The sequence below is a fragment of the Zonotrichia albicollis genome, chromosome 18 (genome assembly GCF_047830755.1).
Source record: "Zonotrichia albicollis isolate bZonAlb1 chromosome 18, bZonAlb1.hap1, whole genome shotgun sequence".
NCBI classification, from domain to species: Eukaryota; Metazoa; Chordata; class Aves; order Passeriformes; family Passerellidae; genus Zonotrichia; species Zonotrichia albicollis.
This window is the reverse complement of record NC_133836.1, coordinates 9,548,707-9,570,638: the sequence shown is the minus strand read 5'-3', so window position 1 is coordinate 9,570,638 and position 21,932 is coordinate 9,548,707. Positions and strand designations below refer to the sequence as shown.

At 51.6% G+C, this 21,932-nt stretch overlaps 1 protein-coding gene and 1 long non-coding RNA gene across 3 annotated transcripts in view; one reads left to right on the top strand and one right to left on the bottom strand.

Moving 5' to 3' along the window:
• TBX5 (T-box transcription factor 5) overlaps nt 1-1,485 on the bottom strand; it is a 42,280-nt gene extending 40,795 nt beyond the window's left edge. Inside the window, exon 1 of the mRNA XM_074554317.1 lies at nt 1,381-1,485. The gene's annotated coding sequence lies outside the window, so the exon portion shown is untranslated. The remainder of the gene's footprint in view (nt 1-1,380) is intronic.
• On the top strand, nt 464-6,219 carry LOC141731151 (uncharacterized). 2 transcript variants are annotated; one of them, XR_012583084.1, is made up of 4 exons: nt 464-675; nt 2,673-2,753; nt 3,045-3,310; nt 6,039-6,219. It is a non-coding gene; the product is annotated as an uncharacterized LOC141731151 (long non-coding RNA). The 2 variants fall into 2 exon arrangements; XR_012583083.1 differs by having other exon boundaries at nt 465-675; nt 3,111-3,310.
• The last annotated feature ends 15,713 nt before the right edge of the window (nt 6,220-21,932 follow it).

Here is a 21,932-nt window from a genome sequence, read left to right as displayed (position 1 = left end):
AGGCCTTTTATTGGGGGGTGCGGGGTGTTCCCCTAAAATAGATTTTCCTAATGAGTGCATCCCCCAAAAACAGCGGCGCGGCGGCACCGAGGCCCCGGGCTGTGTGCGCGGGGCTGTGTCCCTTGTCCCCGCTTGTGGCCGCATCCAGGCTCCTTCCCCTGCCCTTTGCCATCCTCTTCCTCACCCCTGGCCGTGCTGCCACGACCGAGGGCCGCAGCCCCCCGGAGCTCAAATAATCAAGCCGTCAGCGTGGAGAGGGGCTGCGGGTTTATCTGCATCTTCCTTCGCTCTCTCTCTTTCTTTTTTTTTTTTTTTTTTTAATGTATTATTGGGAGGGTAAAGTTGAATAGGTCAGCGCAGGGTAAACAGCCTCCCTGTCGCATTCTGCAGGCTGAAGAGAACCAGATTGGCGAGGCGGATTTTTGATAAGACTCGGAATAAATGGCATGGTTCTGATCTGCTCTGCCCACCCTTCTCCTCCTCCTCCTCCTGCTGCTGCCCCCACCTTCTGCTCGCCGCTCTGTCCCATCCAAAAAAAAAAAGATCCCTCACTCTTTTCTGCCTCTCAGACAATTTCTCTTTTTGTTGTTGTTGTTTTTTTGGCGTTTCGAAGAAATTTTCAGCAAATCCACCCTCGCAGGGCGCGATAACACCGGAGCCCTCTGAAAGTTTGAGGTGAGGAAGGGGAAGGTCTGGGGGCTCTGAGCGGCTCTCGGGGAGGGGGGCGCGGCTGCGGATGAAGTTTGGCATCTCCCAAACCCTTCCCATGTGCACGCCAGTCCCAGCAGCTACTTGAGAAGAAACAGCCAACAGTAAACGCTCGCAAATAAGAATAATAAAATAACTGCACTTGTAGCCGCAGAGAATAAGCCAGAGAATGCTACTTAAACAAACAGAGCCAAGCTTGTCCCATATTTCATTATTTTTCGAGGAGAAACGAGCCGTGCAGTGCTTCCAAACACAAATAAACCAGGCAGCAAAGCGGGCGCTCATTGCCCTGCGGGGAAAGCGGCGAGGGAGCCCCGGCCTGGGGCGAGCGAGGGCTCCGAGGAGCCTTTCCCTGGCCTGGGCTCTGCTCCGAGCGGTGCAAACCCGAGGGAAAAGCGGGGAAAGGCAGCGGGAAAGGCGGGCAGGAGGTGCGGGAAAGCCGCGGAAACACGCGGGGAGCGCGGCCGGCCCGCACCGCACGTGTGCCGCCAGCATCCCCGAAAGGACAGCGGGGTTTCCTTAAAAAAAAACCGAGCAAAAGCAACGAGGAGAAAGGTTTCTGGCAGAGAAAAATAGCTTCCCTCCCCTGGGCGGAAAGGAAGGGAGAAGTGAAAATGCTGAAGTTCGGAAGAGGCGAACCCGAGCACGGCCGCTGCCTAGAAAAGCACTCACCTCTCCAGTGCCAAACTAGCTCTCAAACACCTTGAAGACAAGTTGAAAACGATGCAAATAAATCGAATTTATTTCCGTCTGCAGGTTGGGGGGGGAGGAGTGGACAAGGAGGGAAAGAAAAAAAAAAAAAAAAGAAAAAAAAAAAAAAGAAAGCAGCTGGGGAAAAAAAGAACGGCAAATTCAGGCTCCCCCAGGACTGGAAGGGCAAGGCGAGGAGCCTTCCAGCTCGAAGCCGGTTTGTGGTCTCAGACAAATTAAATATTACTGTTTATTACCGGCCATACTCCGATAAAATAAAGAGAGTTCAAGGCGATAGCTGCTATCTCACGAGCTTTGCTCCTATAGGACACGGAGACGTCACCAACCACGCAACTGGCCTATTCTGTCATGGTTGACTGCAGCAGTAATGGAAGGTTAATTTGTATTATTCTCCTCTTTTTAAAGCTCTATCAGGGAGATTCCTGTGCCTTTTTTTTTTTTTTTTCTTCCCAAAAAGAAACCCATTCGGTGAAATGCAAAATAACCGTGTCTGGGTGTGTGCGACCTCTATATGATGTATGTTTATATATATAAATATAGATATTCACGAGGCAGACTTAGACATGCGGGTGTGAGGGGTTTTATAGCATATCCTAGCAGGAACTGAGCCGCTGGAAATGTCAGGGAAACCCCCTCATCCTTGAGCAGAAAAGGAGCAAAACAGAAACAAAACTCCCTGTTCACCACAACTTAAATAATCCAACGGGATTGGCATTATTCAGCTGAATTTCTTTTTCTAAACAAATAATTCTGTGAGAGTGAGCAGGAAACTTGTCCAATGAACGCTCAGGCGCCTCTGGAAGCAAGCACGCTGGGCTATATATAGTAAATGATAACCTGGTTATTTGCACGGATTCAAGTGTGCTTCGGGAACCAATTATTTGCTCTGATTAAATAAAAAAATACAGGGAAAAAAAGAAAAAAAAGTAGCAAGTCCAGGCGATTATTTGCCAAATGAGATTGACAAGGAGAGAAAAAAAAAAATATCAAAACCCTCCAGATCACTCCAAGTGCAGCCAGAGATGCCGCTGGCGCTGCCCCGTGTCCCAGGTCTCCTTTAATCTGGAGGAATTTTAGGAGGCACACGCGGTGGTAGCAGGAAGATTTCACTCAAATTTTAAAAATTAAAAAATAAAAGGAAAAAAGTAAAGGAAAAATAAAAGGAAAAATAAAAGGAAAAAAATAGAAGGAAAAAATAAAATGCACATACATATATAGAGAAAAAAGTGCTAAAGCGTTTTTCCCTCCTACAGAAAAAGAGAGGAGGAGAAACAGGGAGCGAGGAATTAAAGAGCAGCAGCCGAGGAAGAGCGAGGAGCGGTGCGGGAGCCAAGGTGAGTTCCCAGCGGGCATCGCAGCCCTGCCCGGCCCGAGGGGCTGGGGCAGCACCCCCAGCCCTGCCCTGAGCCCCCCGGGCCCAGCTTTGAGGGGTCTGGATGAACCAGGCCTGCTGGAAAAGCACTAGCAAGGATGGAGGAAAAAAATTAAAATTAAGGGGGTTAGGGAGGGAAAGACCCCTTTAACCCTGGTGCGCCACATTTGTTGGATCTGGCCGTGCCAAATGTCCGGGATGGAAGGAAAAAACCCTGAGAGAGGGGAAAAACCCACCGAGGATGGTTCTTTAGCAGGCACCGAGCGCCCAAAGGATAGGACCCCACGCAAAATGAGAACTGCAATATTCTCCCCCGCAGCCGGCATCACCTCCTGGTGTCCCCTGAGGTCCCCGCCAGCCCCGAGGGATGGGAATCGCTGTCCCTGCCTGCTCCCGGCCTCCGAGGCTGGAGCAGCGCGGATCCTGCTGCTGCTGCTGCCGGGGAATGGCAACGGCGAGGATGAGGGGCCACAGAACCGGCACAAGCAGGAATGCAGATAAAACCACCCAAAAATGCAGGTATTTAAGGCAAATTCAGGTTCTTAAGGGAAATAGAGTTATTTAAGGCAAAAACAGGTATTTAAGGCAAATACAGGTATTTAGGCACAGATGTGCAGACGTGAGTGCGGACACCCCATTTGCAAACGCCCCCACACACGATGCCTCTTCGCTCAAGCCTTTAAGCGATTTTATATCCCATTATTCCATATATTATTTATTTGGTATCTCTAGCAGTATGACCGCACGAGTGCTGCGATCCAAGAGTTCCTCGTGGATAAACGCGGCTGTTTGTGCACGGGAACACCCCCAGGCACAGCACAAAAATCGCCTGTGTGGATGTGCAGGTGATGAGATCTTCACCAACACTTGCCCAACAGCTCGAGCCATCCCTGCCCCATCCGCTGTTTGGTTTTATATGGATATTTCCATTTTACCCGGGGTTTAAAGAGGGATTTTTGAGTGCACACAAGCCTTAATGTGCCCCCACCCTCCTCACAGCTCAGTGGGAGTGGGCGCAAATCTGCGCGCCAGCAGAAGGCGGGCGAGCGGATCGGCGTGGATGCACCGCCTATGCACCACAGATATATAAATATATATTTATATATTATCTAGAAATACAACTCCCCCGCATTTTCCAGCAGCCACGGCCCCAAACACGGTGCAGCACTTACCTGGGTGGGGGTGGCGGGTTTGTGGCTGTTTCCCCCCGATTTCCGTGCAGCCCTGCCGGGCTCGATCCCGGTTTTTCAGCTCCCCGGCCGCACTGCCCGGCCCCGGCGAGCCCCGGCTCTGGAGCCCCGCATGGCCCTCCGGAGCCCCGGGCACGGTGTCCCCGGCTGTCCCCGCAGCCCCGGGCACAGTGTCCCTGGCTGTCCCCGGAGCCCCGGGCAGGGTGTCCCTGGCTGTCCCCGGCTGTCCCCGCAGCCCCGGGCAGGGTGTCCCCGGCTGTCCCCGCAGCTCTCTCCGTGCGGGATTTGCCGCAGCAAGGGGATGGATGGCCGGGGTGCCGGCTCGCAGTGGGGTCGAGGTGTCAGCAGTAAGAAATAGTGCCGAGCGTGAACTCGCTCTCCCCCCGCCCGCCCTCCACACCCCTTTAAAATCACTTTTTGGGTCGGCTGAACCAAACCGAGGAGGTTTTTGCGTTTCTCTCGCGGCTCCTCGGCGGCCGCCCTGCCCAGGGACGCCCGGCTGGTAAAGCACAGAGACATCAGCACTTGTGGCTTCCCAACGCTAATTTTTTTCTCCTTGCCATAATTTCAGAGAAAAGCAGCTTCCTCCTAGCAGGGATTATTATTTTTCCTTTCCATTTTTAGATAATTTACTTCCCCTCTCGGACCAGTTCTCTCTTTGCTTTTATTTCCCTTTTGTTGGCCGCTTTTCTCTTTGGCGAAATACGCACCTGGGAGCAAACAAGTGTTTAAAATAATCCTCCTCTCTGGAAGCATTTTTGTCCATTCACTTATTTGGTTTTGGGGGTTTTTTTTTGGTTTTTTTGTTTTGTTTTGTTTTTTTGGGGTTTTTCACCCAATTGTTTCCTATTTTATTTCCCCTCAGCCATGGGGGCAGGGACTGACTGCATTGATCTGAGAGCTGGTATCAACAAAATATTTGTATGAAAGTCCCTCCAATACAGTTCTGTGGTGTCATTATTTCCATTACAAAATCCTGCATTTAGTGCTGGAGAATTGCTTTAGACGAGCCTTCGGGGGTAGATACCTGGCTCGAGCTTTTTTATTTTTTAATTTTTTTTTTTTTTAATTACAGGTGAATAGCGTTTTTCTTTTAAAGTTTGTGGTTTCGGCTGTTTTGGATTTGGTTTTTGTTGGCTTGTTGGTTTTTTTTTTTTTTTTCCCGCCCTTCTGGCTACCTTAAAAAAAAAAAAAAAAGTTTACAATTAAAACCCTTTTCCCCTCCCTGAGCCCATTAATTTCCCAGGCGAGCTGCAGGCTTTAGAACAGTGACGAAAATGAAAAAGAGGGAGCGGGGCAGAGGCAGGGCTTGGCTTGGCGAGGCGCGGGCACGGCGCTGCCCTTCCGCACCTCCCACGCGTGGGGTGAAAATCCCTTTTCCTCCTGGATCCCCAAATCCATCCCTAATGGAGCAAAAGCGATCTAAAAGGGAGAAAAATCTCTCAGGGAGGGGAGTCTGGGCACACAGGACCCCACCACTCCCTCCCCAGGTTTTCCCCAGTGTTGTCCAGAGGGAATTGGGCTGAATTTCTCTTTGCGCCCATTATCGTGGGTGAATTTTTGGCACGGGGTGTCGGTGGGATCCCCGCTCCAACCAGGGCGTCAATCAGGGCCTTATCTCGGCCCCGAGGAGCAAATAAAAGCTGATAAGGCCTTCGCTCTCTTCTCTCCCTGGGAAGAAACGAAATGGGGGCAAAAAAGGGGAAATGTTCAGCTCCCCGTGCCTCTCCCTGACCGCGATCCTGCCTGACCTTGAGGGGGTGGCAAAAGGAGCCGGATCCGCAGGGTTTGAGGCAGACACCGATAAAAAGCCTCGCAGCATCACCTGTGGGTGTTTTCCCTTCCCTCGCCCTCCCGAGCAGAGGAGCCCTGGGCAGGGGGGATCCCAAGGGCATCCCCAGTTCCCTCATCCCGGCCCAATTTCTTCCTCCCTTTCTCTCCAACTCATTTTTCTTTCTCTCTTTCCTCCTTCCCAATCCCTCTCTCCTTTTTTCTTCCCCATTTTCCGTTTCTCCCCCCTTTTCTCGCCCCCTGCCCTGAATAACGCTGGGTGACAGCGCAGCTCGGCCGCTCTGGGATTCCCAGATTTTCCTTTGTATTCCCGGCTATCCGCGAATTTTGGGAGCAAGAGACGCTCCCAGGGAGGCGGGAGAGGGCTGTGGGCTCGGCCTTGGACGGGTATCACGGGCATCCTAAAATCCATTTTTATCTCTGCGGGAAAAATACAGATTACATCAATAACCCAAAGAGTTCTTGAGATTTCTTTTGTGTGTGTGTTCAGAAAATGTTAAATATCAAAAAATTATCACAGGAGGAATAGAAAAGAAAAAAATGAGCATTTCCCCTCTTGTTCCAGGTCTGGGTGAGGGTTTAAACCCAAACTGCAACTTCAGGGCCCTGAGGTACCCGAGTGCAGAAGAGAAATCGCTTTTGGAGGGGCAGAGCCCCGCGGGTTATCAGCGATATCTGGGAGCAGTGGGATGCCCTATCCCACTTCCCGAAGTGTCAGGGAGTTAATTCTGAGGCTAGCAGGTATCTCCCCTGGAGAACTTTTCCACACAAACAAAAGTAGGAATCAGGGCTGAATATTTGGGTGGTACTCGGTGTGGTAAATCTGATTTTTTTTATAAGCCCGCATGTGCTTCCATCCATACAATCCTATGGATTTATACCCCTTCCACGGATATCAACAGCTCCTGTTGATACGTGCTTCTCTGTCCTGTGGTTTTGGGCACAAAAATTTTCTGTTTTCACCCCGCTGGAGAAAATTTCAGGAGCTCGTTTTGTTCCTGCCTGGGATTTTTGGGGTGCAGCCAGGCGTGTTTACCTGCCCCGTGTGTGTCTGCCAGGCTGCCACCACAGGGCCTGCGGGTTGATGCTTTTACCAGCTCATTTTGCCTTGAAAATCGTTCATTTCCAACGAAATATTCTTTAGAGGGGGAAAGGAGCTCTCGAACATCCGCACAAAAAAAGCTCCCAAAAAAAGGAGCCGAGCCCGGGTCCCCCCACAGGCTGCGGGCACAGGAGCCACCAACCTCCCCTCTCCGGGGGCCGCCGTGCAAGACAATGTCTATTTTCTGTCATTAATAACTCGTTTCTTCCTTTAAAAAAAAAAAAAAATCTCCTTTGGATCCAAGATTGTTTTTATGATTCAGTCGGACAAGACGGAACACATGTTAGTTTAAGCAGGTTCATGAAATAGCTGTAAATCAAATAAAGTTTACGAGTTTAGCAGGAAATACTGAAAAGATGAGGGGGAGGGAAGAAAAAAATCCGCCGAGGCAGAGAGCAGCAGGCTGGAATAGTCGGTGGAGTTCTGTCCTGCTCTGTGTTTCTCTCTGTTCTCTTGTGCATCTTGCCGATTAAAGGCCTCGAGACCCCGTGTTGGCGCCAAGTGGCATGTTATTAATCAGTTATCCCGAGGTTCAGTCCACAGAAGAGAGAAATTTAATCACCAGAAACCAGACCCGACATAAAAGAGAAATCTAAAATCAATTCCCTCCCGTCGTCCCGTCTCCCCCTCCCCTTCCCCACCTCCGAAGCGAGCACAACGAGCGGCAGCAATCAAGATCGCGCTCCCTCTGCCTCTTAATTGCGGCGGGAGAACCGCAAATTTCTCCGAGCTTTTCCCCGAAAAGAACTTGGAAAAAAAAAAAATAAAACAACTACAGAAAAAAATTCCCAAAGACCCGCAACAAGTTTGTCATTGATCTCGCTATAAAAACGTGATGGGGGAGGAATATCCCAAAGCGGAGCCTTTTATATAATGGAACCGGGGGCTATGGGACGGGGGGTGCGGGTGTAAATCCCATTTATCGCGGGGGAAATGTTCTTTGAAGGCTCCCAGGCCTGCGGGGAGGGGTCCCCTCACCCCAGATCCCCCCAGGCTCTGCCTCCTTCCCCCAGCCCGGGTTTCCCTCCAGGACAGGAATTCTGAGGGAAATGGGGGTCTGGTTTGGTGTCCCCCCAAAGCTGAAGGCGCTTGTGGACACCCCGATGTTGTCCCCACGCAGCCCTTCCTGCCAGGGCGTTTTGGGGTGGGAATTCCCAGATTTGGGTTCGGACAGGAAAATAAATCCTCGTTCCTCCTTGCTGGCCCGGGACAGGGCATGGGGGACGGTGCCACCCTCGGGAAGGACCGGAGGTGACAGCAGGGCAGAAAGGACCAGAAAAAATCCCAAAATAACCTCGCTCGGAGTGCAGGGAAAAGGGAGAGCGGTGGGGATGGGCCCCGCAGCTTCCACGCGTGTTTCTATGGGGTCACCCCATCCCTGTTCCCTGCCGGGGTCGCGCTTGTCCCCCCGGGCGGCCTGAAGGGCACCCGCAGGAGCCAGGGCTATATTTGGAAAAGAATTTGGAAACCCTCCCAGTAAATGTGCGCGAAAGGCACCGGGCCCCTTCCCCGAGCCCCCCGAAGATCGCCCCACGCCCCGTGGCACCGCTGCTCCTCTCCATCCCCGTGCTGGTTCCTCGAAAGAGAAACGACTCCACAAAAAAACCCAGCTCAAAGTTTCGCCTGCCCAAACCCCAAGAGAGGCGATTTCACCCCACGCCAGCCAAAGCTCTCACTCGGTGCCAGCCAGATTTGCCTGCTCTGCCCTAAAAAACAAAAATAACAGAGGGAGAGCTGCGGGCCTGGATCTGGGGGGATGAAGGGCGAGGGGGGAACAGCTGCCTCTCTGCCCTCTTTCCAACCCAGCAAAACCGCTTGGCGTTTTTTTTTAACGAAAACCATATTTCCCCCGCATTTTTCTCTTCCCCAACAGCCTCTCAAAAAAACCTAGAAAGCAGCGCTGCGAGTTGATGGGTTTCTTTTCCCCCTCCACGCTCTATCTGCTCGTTTTCCTACAGCCCAAACAGCCTGGAAACCACAGAAAAAATAATCAAAGTGCAGCATGTTTTCCCACAGTAGGAATTCATGTTAGCACTCTCTCCACGTCTTGATCCTCCCTTTGCGTGTGGGGATGCGGGCGGAGATGCCTTCAGATGCACAGGCACAGATGCAGGGAGAGATTTTTGGGGTGTCCAAAAAACACCCAGCCCCAGCACGGCCTCGGGGGGAGGATGGGTCTGAGAATTTTTATGTAAATTCGGGAATTTCAGTGCAAAAGGGGGAGTGGGGCCAGCACCCACCCACCCAGCAGCCCGGGGGTGCCCCTTCCCCACTCGGAATTGCCCCAAAAACTCCTCGGCTCCTCTGCCACCTGGCCGAGCCCCCCCAGCAGCATCACACCGGGAAAAAAGGGTGAAAATAAGAGGAAAGGTGAATAATAATTCATGTTAGAACTCTCTCCATGTCTCGATCCTCCCTTTGCGGGTGGGAATGCGGGCGGAGATGCCTTCAGATGCACTGGCACAGATGCAGGAAGAGATTTTTGCGGTGTCCAAAAAACACCCACCCCAGCACGGCCTCGGATCTGAGCATTTCCATATAAATTCTGGAATTTGAGTGCATAAGGGGGACTGGATCCAGCTGCCACCCACCCAGCATCCCGTGCCTTCCTGCGTGCCCATGGGTGCCCCTTCCCCACTCGGAATTGCCCCAAAATCTCCTCGGCTCTTCTGCTACCTGGCCGAGGCCCCCAGCAGCATCACACCAGGAAAAAAAGGGTGAAAATAAGAGGAAAATTGAAATTTTGGATTCCCCACCCAGGCAGACCGCGGTGGGCACCGGGGGAAAGAGAGGCGAGGGGAGAGGGCTCGTTCTGCGGCAGGAAAGGTTTTTCCAAACCCCCCTGGCTGTCAAGCCCATCCGAAACTCCTCCTCTGTCTGCGGAGCGGCTCCGCTCCCCCTCCCGGCTCCCGCAGCTGGGCGGCGTAGGTAGCTCCAGATAAGTGAAAGTGGTATTTTTATAGGCTGATAAAAGGGACTTATCTCGGCTTTCCCGAATCTGACAAAGATTCCCTAATTGGTCATTTGCCCGCAGCAGCCTGCCCCAGCGCAGGGCCCGCCTGACGCTATTTTCAGCCTCCTGCGGGGGTGTGGAGCCACAGGTACCCCCCGGGATGCTGCTGCTCCCCAAATCTTCCCTTCCCAAATCCAGTCGCAGCTCCTGCTCGCTCCCAGCCGCCCGCACGGGCTGGGGGAGCCGCGGAATTCCCGCATTCAGGAATCACAGAGTGATTCTCCCACACAGCATCACCTCGCCAGGGTGGCTGTGCCTCTGACCACCCTCTGTGTCCCGCTGAGCACACCCATAATCTGATTATCCGGCATTTTAGCGATATCAAATACATGTTATCGCACAAATACGTTTTATCAGCTGGGAAAAAACGCCCCTATCACATGTAAAAGCAGATTCAAGCAGACAAAAGCTCTGTGCAGACAGAAAACGGGGGTGATGCTGAGTTCTGCTCCAAAGCTTCCTCCTCCAGCCTCCAGCTGCCAAAATGAGATGGAAATGGAATCCCTGGGATTAAATACAAACGGCAAACCAGAGATACACCACATTTACACCCCAGCTTCCCAGGCAGCCCAGGTTCCCCTGAAAAAGGTTATTACAACCACCTCACCACCAACTCTGCTCCACACATCAGCTGAGATTTTTTTCCTTCCACTGCATTTTAGTCAGCAGGCTACTAAAAAAAAAGAAAAGAAAAAGAAAAAAAACAAAAAACCAACCTATCAACCAAACAAAAAACAACCACAAAAACCCCCAAAAAACCCAACTGAAGAGGAGGAAATGCATTTCTGCACACCCAGAGCTTGCAGCCAGTTGGCACCACAAGCCTTGAAGCGTGCTGGGAAGTCGCTTATTTAGTCACCCACTAAACTTATTTCTCATTTTCCTTTTTTTTTTTTCCCTCTGTGGAAGGGGGAAGGGCATCTGGATTAACAGCCCATCTGACCTACCAGTGGTGTTGGGACATGAATCAAACACAATCAAAGGCCCCAGTGTCAGCATTGGCTTGACCCCTACAACTGCTGGGGCTGGAGCTCGGCGGGGCCGGCTCTGGCCAGGGCAGGGTGAACCTTGCCCAGGGTTATTGGAGCCTGCCCAGGGCTCTGCCCAGCCCAGCCCAGCCCCGGGGCTGTGATTGGAGCCACCTCAGCCCAGAGGGGAGCAGGGCCCGTGGGGATGGAGCCCACCATGGCAGGGTGGCCCTGCTCCTGAGTGAAAACAGATCCCCCCAAAGCATCCACTCCAAACCATGGAGAAGAGGAAGGGAGGTGTGGGCTTACAGGGGTTTTCAGTAATTTTGGGGGGTTTTGAGTCTTTGTTTTTTCTTTTCATGCCTTTTTCCTTTCCAGGATTTTTAGGGTCTGATTTCCCTTGAGTGGGCAAGGCCCAGCCCCATGGGAAAAGTCAAATCTCAGCGCCACCCTGGGCACTTGGGACTCACATCCCACACAACGTCTCCAGACCTGGCTTTGAGGCTCAGCAGGTGCTGAAAAATGCTTTATTAAAGCCCAAATATCCCATGTCATCCTCAGACTCAGGATGGTACCCGAGCACCCCCTTTAACACCCTTTTCCATCACAGAAAGGAGGAAGGAGGAGCACATCAATTATTCCTAAATGAGGTCTCCAGAAAGAGAGTTGTTTGTCTGTAGGAGCTAATTTTGATAGGGGAATTTCAGAAAAAAAAAAAAAGGGTTATTTTTCTTTTCAGTGGACTTTCCCCACACTGAAAAAGGACACAAAAATCAGTGAGGGATCATCAGCAGGGAAAGCTGTTCTACCCTGGCTCTGCAGGAGCAGGCTCCAAAGGGGATGGACATGGTCCTGTCAAAGTTTCAAGCTCACCTTCCACTTAAATGTCATTTTTAATGGAAGTGGTGCAAGATCCGCTTCTCTCCACCAAGCCCAGCATGGGCTATTTTTATTTCTTGCATGCACACTCTAACTTAACATTGACTTGTGCTTTTAACCTGTTGTTCCAAATATATAGAAATGAAATCCTCCTATTAAAAAAAATAGATGCCAACACTCTCTCCACAACACTTGGCTCTCCAGCCTTACCAGGTGAGCTGGCATTAAATCCCGTTCCTGTGTTTTCTGCAGCTACAGGGTGGGAGGGGCTGATTCGGGAATGCCCAGTGAGAGCTGGGTCTGCCGGATCTGCTGGTGCTCCTCCTGGCATGAGTAGGGAGCCTGCAGCAAGGTTCCCATCAAAGCCAAGCTCAGCATGCTCAGAAATGAGCCTGAGAGGGAATTCAGAGTGGGGACACTCACCCAGAGCAGATCTGGGGCCAGGCAGGACTGTGAAGCTGCAGCTGCTGGAGCAGCCCTGGATGTCACTGCTGGACAGGCAGGGATGCTCAAACACCGTGCTGCCCACAGCCCTCCCTCTGCCAAAGCTTTCCTGCCACCAGCTCCCTGTGGAAATTGGATTCCAGAGCTCAGCTGCTGCCCCAGCTGCCTGTCAGACACCTCCTGTGGCCAGAGAGGCTCCTCAGCTCAGCCAGAACAGGGCCTGTAGTCACTGGGATGGGCAGGAAGGACAGGAAGGCAAGGATGGATAGGAAGGACAGATCTCCCCATGGCAAACCCCACAACTGCAGGGCCAAGACCTCACCCTAAGGATGATCCAGCCAGGATCATCCTGCCAAAAAATTTCCATCCATGGCTTCACTTCAGACCTGAACATATCAGTTCTGTGCATGTGTCACCAGTGTCATGACACAGCTGTGAGAAAACATCGAGAGGATTTAGTGTGGGATGCAAATTCCCACATTTCAGACAGTTTGGGTGCAGGAGCTGCTGCTCATCCCAGCCAGCAGAGTCCCAGATGGATCAGTGGTGTCTGTGCAGTCCCTAGTGCATGCTGTCCTCATTGCACATCTGTCCTCAGGGCCAGCAGCACATCCCACACTTCCAGAGCTCCCCAAATCAGCATCCAGTCATGTCAGCCCTGATTTTGCCTAGGAAAGGCAAAATTTCAGGGTCTCTGACAGAAAATTCCAACATCTCTGTGTGATTTTGAGCCCTTTTTTGAATTGTGAACCTATCTGTAAAATGACAGAGTAGTCTGATGCCTTTGTGATGCCATTTGGGTGGGAAAAGTGCTTTGATATTTCATGGTGAGCTCATCCTCACTGAAAATAAGGAATTTCAGCATCACAAAAAGGACAGGAAGAGAGCAAAACAACCTCTATCCATTCCCTCCCAGCCCCTCTTAATTTTATCCAGAGCACAGAGCTGGCTGCTTCAGCAAGGCTGGGAGCTCTAATTTGGATAAATCTTTCTGGCAAATGCTCTAAATCCATCTGCTTCCACACACACGGTGGAACTGAAGCCTGAGATAGCTCTGACTGCCACTGCTGCCTGAACTGAGAGCAGAGATTTCCCTTGATTTGCCTTCATTTCCAGAGATTTCCCTTGCAATCAAAGGGTGCAAAAGAGAGAAACAGCCTTGGGACTGCAGGAAACAGGAGCAGATTTGCCTTGAGAACGAGTCCTTCAGGCTGGTTGGTCAGGCTGGAGTGGTGCTTGGGGCTTTTTCAAGCATCAGAGAGGGCTCCAGCAGAGGCACAAAGTGGCTGCTGTGTGCTCAAAAACCACGATGGATCTCCAGCCCTGAGCCAGGTTCTCAGGCCAGGACCTTGAGGAAACCCTTCACAAAGCCTGGTTTCCCTCTCAGAACTCTGATTTTGGTTCTAAACCATCAATCCAGGGCCCCACAGCTGGTGGGGGACTCATGTAAGGGAAAAAAGCAGCTCCAGCAAAGTTAGACCTAATTTCCCAAAAAAACCTGGGGTGTTACAGGGCTGAGGGGCATGGAGGTCCCTCACCCATCCCAGCATCTCTGCAAAGCTCTGCAGCCTTTCCAGTCCTCCTTCCACAGAAAGTCCTCAGCACACATTTGGAGCAGTTTACAGGATGATGATGACAATGTGTTTCTCCTAAATAAAATCCATTTTTAAAGAGTACATATGCAATTACTTTGTGTTTTGGCCTGTATTCAGGAAAGAATTTTCCCTCGGGTCAGATTTGGCAGGGACTGATGGGGTTTTCTTGCTTTTCCTCTGTAGGGTGGGCCATGGTCCACTTCCTAAGATGGTCTGGACATTTTCACCTCACAATTTCCCTGCTACTGCTGAGACCCAGGACACTGGCAATGCCCTTGATCTCTCCTGCATGTTCAAGGTTTTGTGGCTTTTGGTCTTTTGTACTAAGGGTCTTAAATTTGTTATAGGGTGTTGGGAAGTGTTTTATGGCCTGCAGCCTGCGGTGGATGTGCTGGGAACCCCTCTGGATTAAGCATGGGCACCTGGAATTGTGAGAGTTTGTGCTCCAAGGGGCAGGTGGGTCCTTGCCAGGCTGTGCCAGCCCTCCCTGGTCCTGCAGGAGCTGGGCTGTGCCATCTCACTGCCAGGAGCTGCACCCCAGCAGGGCCAGCTGGGACATCTCCCCCTGCTCTCATTCGAGGTGTGACTCCTATAAACCAAGGTGAGAGGGGGGATTGGCACCATAAACAAGGTGGAACTCCTGGGACTGGGAAATTACAGAACCTGGCCCCTGCTCCTGTCTTGCAGGACACTTCTCCTCCTCCAGACCACACTGGTTACTCCAGCTCACCTGAACTCAGAAGAAAGGGCTTTAGAGAGTCCTGCATAGCTTGGTCCTAAATCACTGAATTTCAGCCCAGGCAAAACCAATTCCTGTGGATCAGGGAGACTTTAGGGGTGAGGCATCATTCTAAAGTTCTGCCTGATCTGAGTTCTTCTGCTGCTCATGTTCCATTTACATCTCACCAGCACCAGCAATTTTGTTTAAGGCTCCTTCAGATCCCTACAATCTCCCACCTAGCTCCAAAACCACCTCCAGAAACACAAAATTCCCAGTGGATTTGGGACAGGATTGCTGGTGGGTGTCCCTGGGATCAAAGGCTGCATGCTCAAGACCTCGGCCATGTCCTGAGCTCCACTGCTCAAACAGGCTCTGCACAGCCAGGAAATCTCTCCAACCTGGCCCCAGAAACACCCCCTGCTACCAGACCCAGTGTGCAGCACAGATCCATTTCCCCCTTATCCCCCAAAGAGAAAAACAAACAAGCACACAAATGCCAAAACATTAACTACTCCCCAAATTACTCAGCCTTCTGCTAATTAGTCAAAATTTACAGCAGCTGCACTACTGGAAGTGAGCTCAGCCTTTAGCCCTGGAAATTCCTGGGGAGGATAATTTTCTACAGTTTTTCTGGACTTACAGAAATCTCCAGGAATGTTCCAACATACTAACTAACTTCAGCAGCATTTCTAAGCCTTCTTTATTCTGCTCCTGCTGGGGGAACTGTGGAGATCACAGCCATGAAATCCACAATTGCCTTCTCTCCCAAAGGCTCCTGTACATGGCAAATCCAGGGATGTGTGTCTTGAGGACCACAGAGTAGGGCTGTGGAGCTCTCTGCCTGCTGTTTACACCTCGTTCATCAGCTCTTCTTGATCTGCTCAGAGCCTGCCAGGGGTTCCCCACTTTTGGATTTCGTGTCCCAGTTTCCTGGTGGAATTAGCAAGCAGTGTGTGCATCCTGAAGGCTGGGGCTCGACAGAACATAATTAAATGTGGTTTGGGTTTTTTTTGGTTTTTTTTTTTTTCGTTGGCAGGATGAGCTCTAGATCTGTTTGTCACTGCTCTGGGTAATACGAGCCTGGATAACACAATAATTCACCAGGCTGAGAGTGCAGCATCCATCAGGGATTGCCATCACCCACCTGCCTGATGGGTCTCAGAGAGACAACAGGGCTTCTGTAAATAAAATGTAAATAAAATATAAATAAATTATAAATAAAATGTAACCACCCATCTGCCATGGCATTGCCCAGCAGATCATTTGGCCACATTGAGTCCCCAGCTATTCCAACAGACTTTCCTTCCTGGGTAATCCTCACCCATTCACAACCCACTTTCTGCTCCAGAATGGGAGACAAGCTGATAAAAATCTCCTGTGTGCTCCAAGAGTGGATCCTGAGGAACAGCAGGTAGGCAGCCAGGTAGACAGACAGACAGACAGACATGATGATAAGCCATACATCTGGCATGTGAGGATCATGGCAGTGGAATTACCATTCCCCAGCCAAGTTTCACGCTTTGGGGAGTTGTTTTGACATGCTGTCAATGCTGCACCAGAATAACCTGATTTATTTCCCCTGTTCTCTTTGAAAAGGTCTATTTGGTGCCATTTATTTTGCACTCACTTACTCGCCATCCTATCAGGAGGCGGGAGGTCAGCAGGGTCACTCCTGAGAGAGTATCACGTTCTGTACAGAATACAGAAAACTCTCCAAGTTAGTGGGAAGGGAAGAATTCGTGCTGGGGCCTCCTTTCAGCCTCTGCTCTCCCACAGTGGACTCAGAGACCTCTTCCCTTCCCACATCCTTGCTCTTCCTTTCAGATGGAAAAGCCAGCTCCACTGTCCCTGATATCCCACCAGTATCAATCCCTCCTCTGCTTCAGTTTTGCTTCATTTTCACCTCTGCTGATCCTTGGCTGGGAATTCTCAACATGTCCTTCGTGTATCACACAATAAAACCCTTCAGTCTTTCCTGTCTTTGGGTCTGAGATGGATGTTGGGTCCCGAGTGGCTGCCAGAGGAACTGGAGGCACAGCAGCAGACAGCAGAGAGATGCATTGCTCATTTCCACGGAGATCAGCATCATTACAGCTGCCTGAGGCATTTTTAGAGATAAAATGTGTGGTGAATACCCATACTGGAGTACACACACTTGTAAGCACAGTGCTCATGCTGGTGTCCAGCTTGGCTGGTGGCTGCACTGGTTTTGCTCTGGATGGCAAATCTCACATCCCTCCAGGCCCTCCTCAACTGGGCAGGAACCATGGAAGCCAAAAACTGTTGTGGCAGCAGATCTGGGGCTGAGACAGCCTGAGCTCACCCTGAGCCCACCCTGAACCCACCCTGAACCCACCAAGCACCGCAGCAAAGTGAGCTCTGTGGGCACAGCGCAGCAGCTCCAAAGGTAGGTGACAGGAGACAAACCACCCCCGAGTTACAGAAGATTTCCTTCTTCTGGAGCATCACATGGATGGGTCAGGAGTGAAAGTGGTCAGAGCCTGATGGCTCCATCAGCAGCAGGAGGAGCAGCCCAGGGAAGCAGAGAGCACAGGCAGCACTCCGAGGCACTCGAGCTCAGCAGCAGCAGCCCAGAGCAGCTCGGTAGCAAGGCAGGATCTCCCTCCCTGTGGATAAATCCTGTTTTATCGCTGCCTCCCGCACACAACCTGCCTTTTGCACTCTTCCCATCACTCAGGAGGGTTCCCTACACGAGGCTCTAGCAGCACAATTTTCACTGGAGGCTTCAGCTGCCACCTTCGCTTTGTTTGGCTCCTTAGCTGGGGACATCAGAGCCCAGCCCGAGGGGGTGAGCGGGCATTAGCTCAGGAATAACAGAGCTGGAATAACAGAGCTCCGGGCACAGCTGAGAGGCAGCGCTTGACACTTGTCTCCCTCCATCCCCACAGCCCTGCCCTCGTGCTGCTCCAGCCTGGAGGCTCCATCCCGTTAATCACCCTCACACTTGATAGCTCCTGCCTGCCCGGCCCTGCTGGGTTTCCCAAACACACGGAGCTGCTCCTCCCCAGCCAGGAGTGAGCGGCTCACAAGGCAGTGGAGCACTGCCGGAGTTATGTATGCATGAGATAAGCATGGGGGAAAAGCATAGGCATTTGTGCAAAGATCCCCTTCCCCTCAGCACAGGAGAAAAGGTGACCTCATTGGCTCAAAAAACCCCCAAAAACCCCAAAAGAAAATACCCCAAAAACTCATTAAAAATAAGAAGCCACCAGTCAAAAGTAGAAAGAAAACATTACTAGAAATAGAATTTTCATTCTGTTTTTATAAAGACTGGCACCCCAGAAGAAGCAGTCCAAGAACCCAGGATCATGATCTAAAGCAACACAAAAATAGCCACGGAGTCCAAGGGAAAAGAGGGAGATATTTCCAGCCTGCAGGCTGCAGAATTCCCTCTGGAAACGCAGACGGGTTTGCTTCATTTCCTCTTCAGCTTTTGCTGAAATATCCAGCAGCACAAAAGCCCCCTCTCTGCATCGAGAACACAACTGTTGAGTGCATAAGCTCTCTCCAATCACACCAGGCACTTCTCCATTCAGCATCCATCCCTGCTTCAAGCGGAGGGAAAGCTGAACTGAAGATCTGATTTTGTTCTTTATTTGCAAACCTGCTTGTCTTTCAAAGGCATTTCAGCTAGGAAGCTTCAGTGAATGAGAGAAGAAACCCCTCGGCAATTCCTGCATCTGCCCAGAGCCAGGACTTCCCCAGAGGAGGATCGGAGCCCTGGAGGAGGTTTCTCCTCCTGTTCCCTGCTGACACGGCCTCTTCCCCCGTTCCCACTATTCAGCCGGAGCTCTCCCACATCCTTATGGAAATTCCAGCTGCTTTTCCAGTCTCTCCTACCCAGACCTGTCTCAGCTTCCCCTCACTGAGAGCTGCAAAGCTGCCCAAAGACCATTTCCGAGTACATGCGTACCTCTCAAATTAATGCAGTGGCTAGAAGCAAACAAACAAAAAATCAAATAAAGCGAGGGAGGGGAAATGACAGCTGAGCTTACAGATGAGTTTGCAGGACATAAACTGAGAGGCAGGACTGATAACCAGCACTGTAAAACTTGGCTTTACAGGGGAGGGAGGTGTGGGCAGCCTTCCTCCCCATTTCACAGCCCGAGGAGCAGGAGGGGGTGACGGCCCCATTGTGGTGAAACAATCAGGCTGGTTGAGATCCCCAAACCAACCTCTTGAAGACAAGAATTGAATGAATACTTCAGTACCCTGCTAATTACTCCTTTTATGATGGTGTTTCTGTTACCCCGAATGGAGGCTGCGAGGGGATTAGTAAATAACGCTTTCCTTTGTTAACCCGTCTACTTCTCGCTGCTCCGACACGCTCCAAAACAAACACGAATAAATAAAGGCTTCATTAGCTGCGCGAGGTGTCGGAACTCGGGCGCTGAGAGAACACCCGCAGGATTCCCTGTGCGGGATCTCTTCCCAGCAGCAGGGGCAGCAGGAGGGATCGCGGGATGTTTGTCCTTCCTCCGACAGGGTGATAACAGTTCCTGAGAGATCTAGGATGAGTCTGTGCCCTGCCGAGGAGAGCACATCCATCCTCCATCCTCCACCTGAGCTCAGGGAAAGCTGCAATGGCTCACCCTCCTGTGATCTCAGCCAGCTCCATCCACCTCCATCTCCCAGGATGAGCCCTGGAAACACCAAGCCCACCTCATCCAGGGCGTTTTTCTCCACTCCCCACTCTGTACCGACATCCCAGCCCTGTTCCTTGCCAGTTTGCTCTTCCCTGGAGCGAGGCAAAGAGGGAAAAGGGAGTTTGAGTGCCCAAACCTCAAGGTCCTTCTGAGAGCTCTCTCCTGCCGCAAAGTCCCTTCATCATCCCTGAGATTCACATAAAAGTAGTTGAGGTTAATATCGGAGAAGCCAAACTATAAACTGAGAATTAAGCTTTAGCCTAAATAAATCATCACCTCCGAGGCCGGGGCTGTGGCTGGGTGGGGAGGGAGAGGAGGGGAAGCCCCTCGGACATCCCGGGACAGGCAGAGAAGTGATGCAGCATTTAGGGGCTGTACACCCAGAGGCCTCATCCTCCTTATGGGATCAACCTCCTCGCTGTTCCCCAGGCGGATCAGTGCTGGTTTTAGGGGGCTCCTGGAGGGAGATCCCCCCTCCCCATCCCCGGCACCCCGGGGCCGCTTCCTCTCTCCCCGCGGGAAATGTCCCTCTAATGATTCCCCTGCCCCGCTGCTCTGCACTTTGTCAGCCTGCCTGACTTCAAGCCATCCTGCATCTGTTTCGCCTAGAGAGCCACGCTCGCCTACATTTTAATAAACCCTATAATTTACACATTTCCCTCGTACCCTGTAATTTCACCACCCCGAGACGCGGCGAAGGGAGAAAGCGCAGAGCTGGGAGCAGCTTTGCAGAGAGCGCTGCCAGAGAGCCGAGAAATAAGTAGAAGGGCTTAAATCTGCAGCAGTAAAATAATCCAGGGGAGGGAGCCAACAATGACTGAAAAATAAACATCTCCCCCTGCGAAAGCCCGCGGCCAGCCCCGCTGCTCGCAGCCTGGCGCTGCCAAGAGATCGGCTGAGCTGGGAAACGCGCCTGAGGACTGCAGGAAAAAAAATGGATGTGGGTTATATGGACCCCTTTTATAAGGCAACTGTTAGCGGTAACTAAGTTTAAATTTATATGTTCAATAAAGCCTCTTCCCCCCACCCCACCACCACCACCCTTTCCAAGTGCCAGAACCACTCAAGGAAGCCGACACACGCTTCCCATTTGAAAATGTGTTATTTGAGCATTTTTATTCTCCGCTTTTGTTCTCGGGGCTGCAGCCCCTTCCAAGGCGGGAGGGGGGGCATTTCTGCGCCGAGATCAAAGCGGTTCCGTGTATACACACACTCGTGCAAATTATGTATTTGTGATCAAGTAACGCAGCATCAGGAAAAGCCAGGCGGGCATGTGGGAGAGTGAGATATTTACACAGGCCTGGCCAGAGGCAGAGGCATTATTTTAAGTGTTTTTCGCCGGTGCCAAGTCATCTGTTCACATATCCGTGTGTGCGCGTAAAGATGATGGAGAGAGCAGCTCGCCAGAGCCAGGAAATTCAGCATTAACCCCCCCAGTTCCCGAGTGTATCCTGCCGGGGCTCCTGACACCCCCAAATCTGGGTGTCCTCATTCAGAGTCCCTGTCCCAGCGAGTCACGGTCCCAGAACTGCAGCAGGTCACTCTCCCTTCCTCAGCGCAGCTTTACAGCCCACATAAATGGATGTATATATTTCCCCTATAAAGACACAACTTAACCGAAAGATTTCGGGTTCTTCGGCATCAGGGAGAATAAAATTTTAAAAAAATTAAAATAAGGAAAAAAGCAAAAAAAAAAAAAAAAAAAAAAAAAAAAGAAAAGAAATCTTGGCTGTGCCGCGCTGCCCAAACGGGAAACGAAACTCTGTCACTGGAGTCTCGGGGCGGGAAGGGTGGAAAGCAGAAGGTGAGAAGGGATCTCAGGGGCTCTCGCAGCCTGTGAGGGATGGTTCCCTGCTGTCGGGGCTGTTCCCGCCTGTCCCTGCCAGCTGGAGGAGCAGAAAAGCTCCCCCAGCCCACCCCGGCAGTGCTGGTGCAGCGGAGCCCATCCCGGACAGCCCCGCAAAACCGGCTCGGAACGAGGAGCCAAATCTGGCGGCGTGTTTACGATGTCAAATTCCGATAAAACTCGCACTGAAATGATTTCGAACCCAAGTCCGGGCGGGAAGGGCGCGAATCGATTGGAAATGTCCTTTCCAGATGGGTGGCTGCCGGAGGGGCCGGGGGAGGCTGGATGGGGAGAGCTCCCCCGGGGATGGTGAAGCCGAAATCTCCGCTCTGAGCCAGAGCCAAGCCTGGGGGGCGCGAACACAGCGGAGCAGCTCCAAAATGAGGCAAAATCGTGGAGAAACGGGAGTCCCACCGAGTGAGGGGGGAAGCGGACCCCGATCCGCAGGAGTGCTACCCGGGATAGGGACACTCAGCCCCACGGAGCATCCCTGGCCCCGCTTCTCCCCCCGCTCCCCCCTTCTCCATCCACTCAATCTGCATTATTATTAGCAGTATTTTATCCTAGGAAAAACAAACGTCTCCCTCCCTTCCCACCGCACGCCGGGCTGGGGGGGGGTGAAGGGGTGGCAGGCCCAGATAACAAAGCAGCTGGTGTGGAACGAAGTTGTAAGGAAATAATTGATATGTAATAAGGCTGAGTGAATCTATCCCAAAGAAAATATTGCGTAAGCGGCTATGATTAAACATGCCCGGGCGAAAGGCGCTCTCATAAAGGAGTAATGGAGCTAAGGAAACAAATGATCATTGGGAATGTTAAACACAGAGGGGCATTTCATCACACAAACATAAATCCAGCTTGAAAGAGACTTAACGGGGGAAAAAAAAAAAGAAAAAAAAGAGAAGAAAGCGCCCTCCCCCCCGCC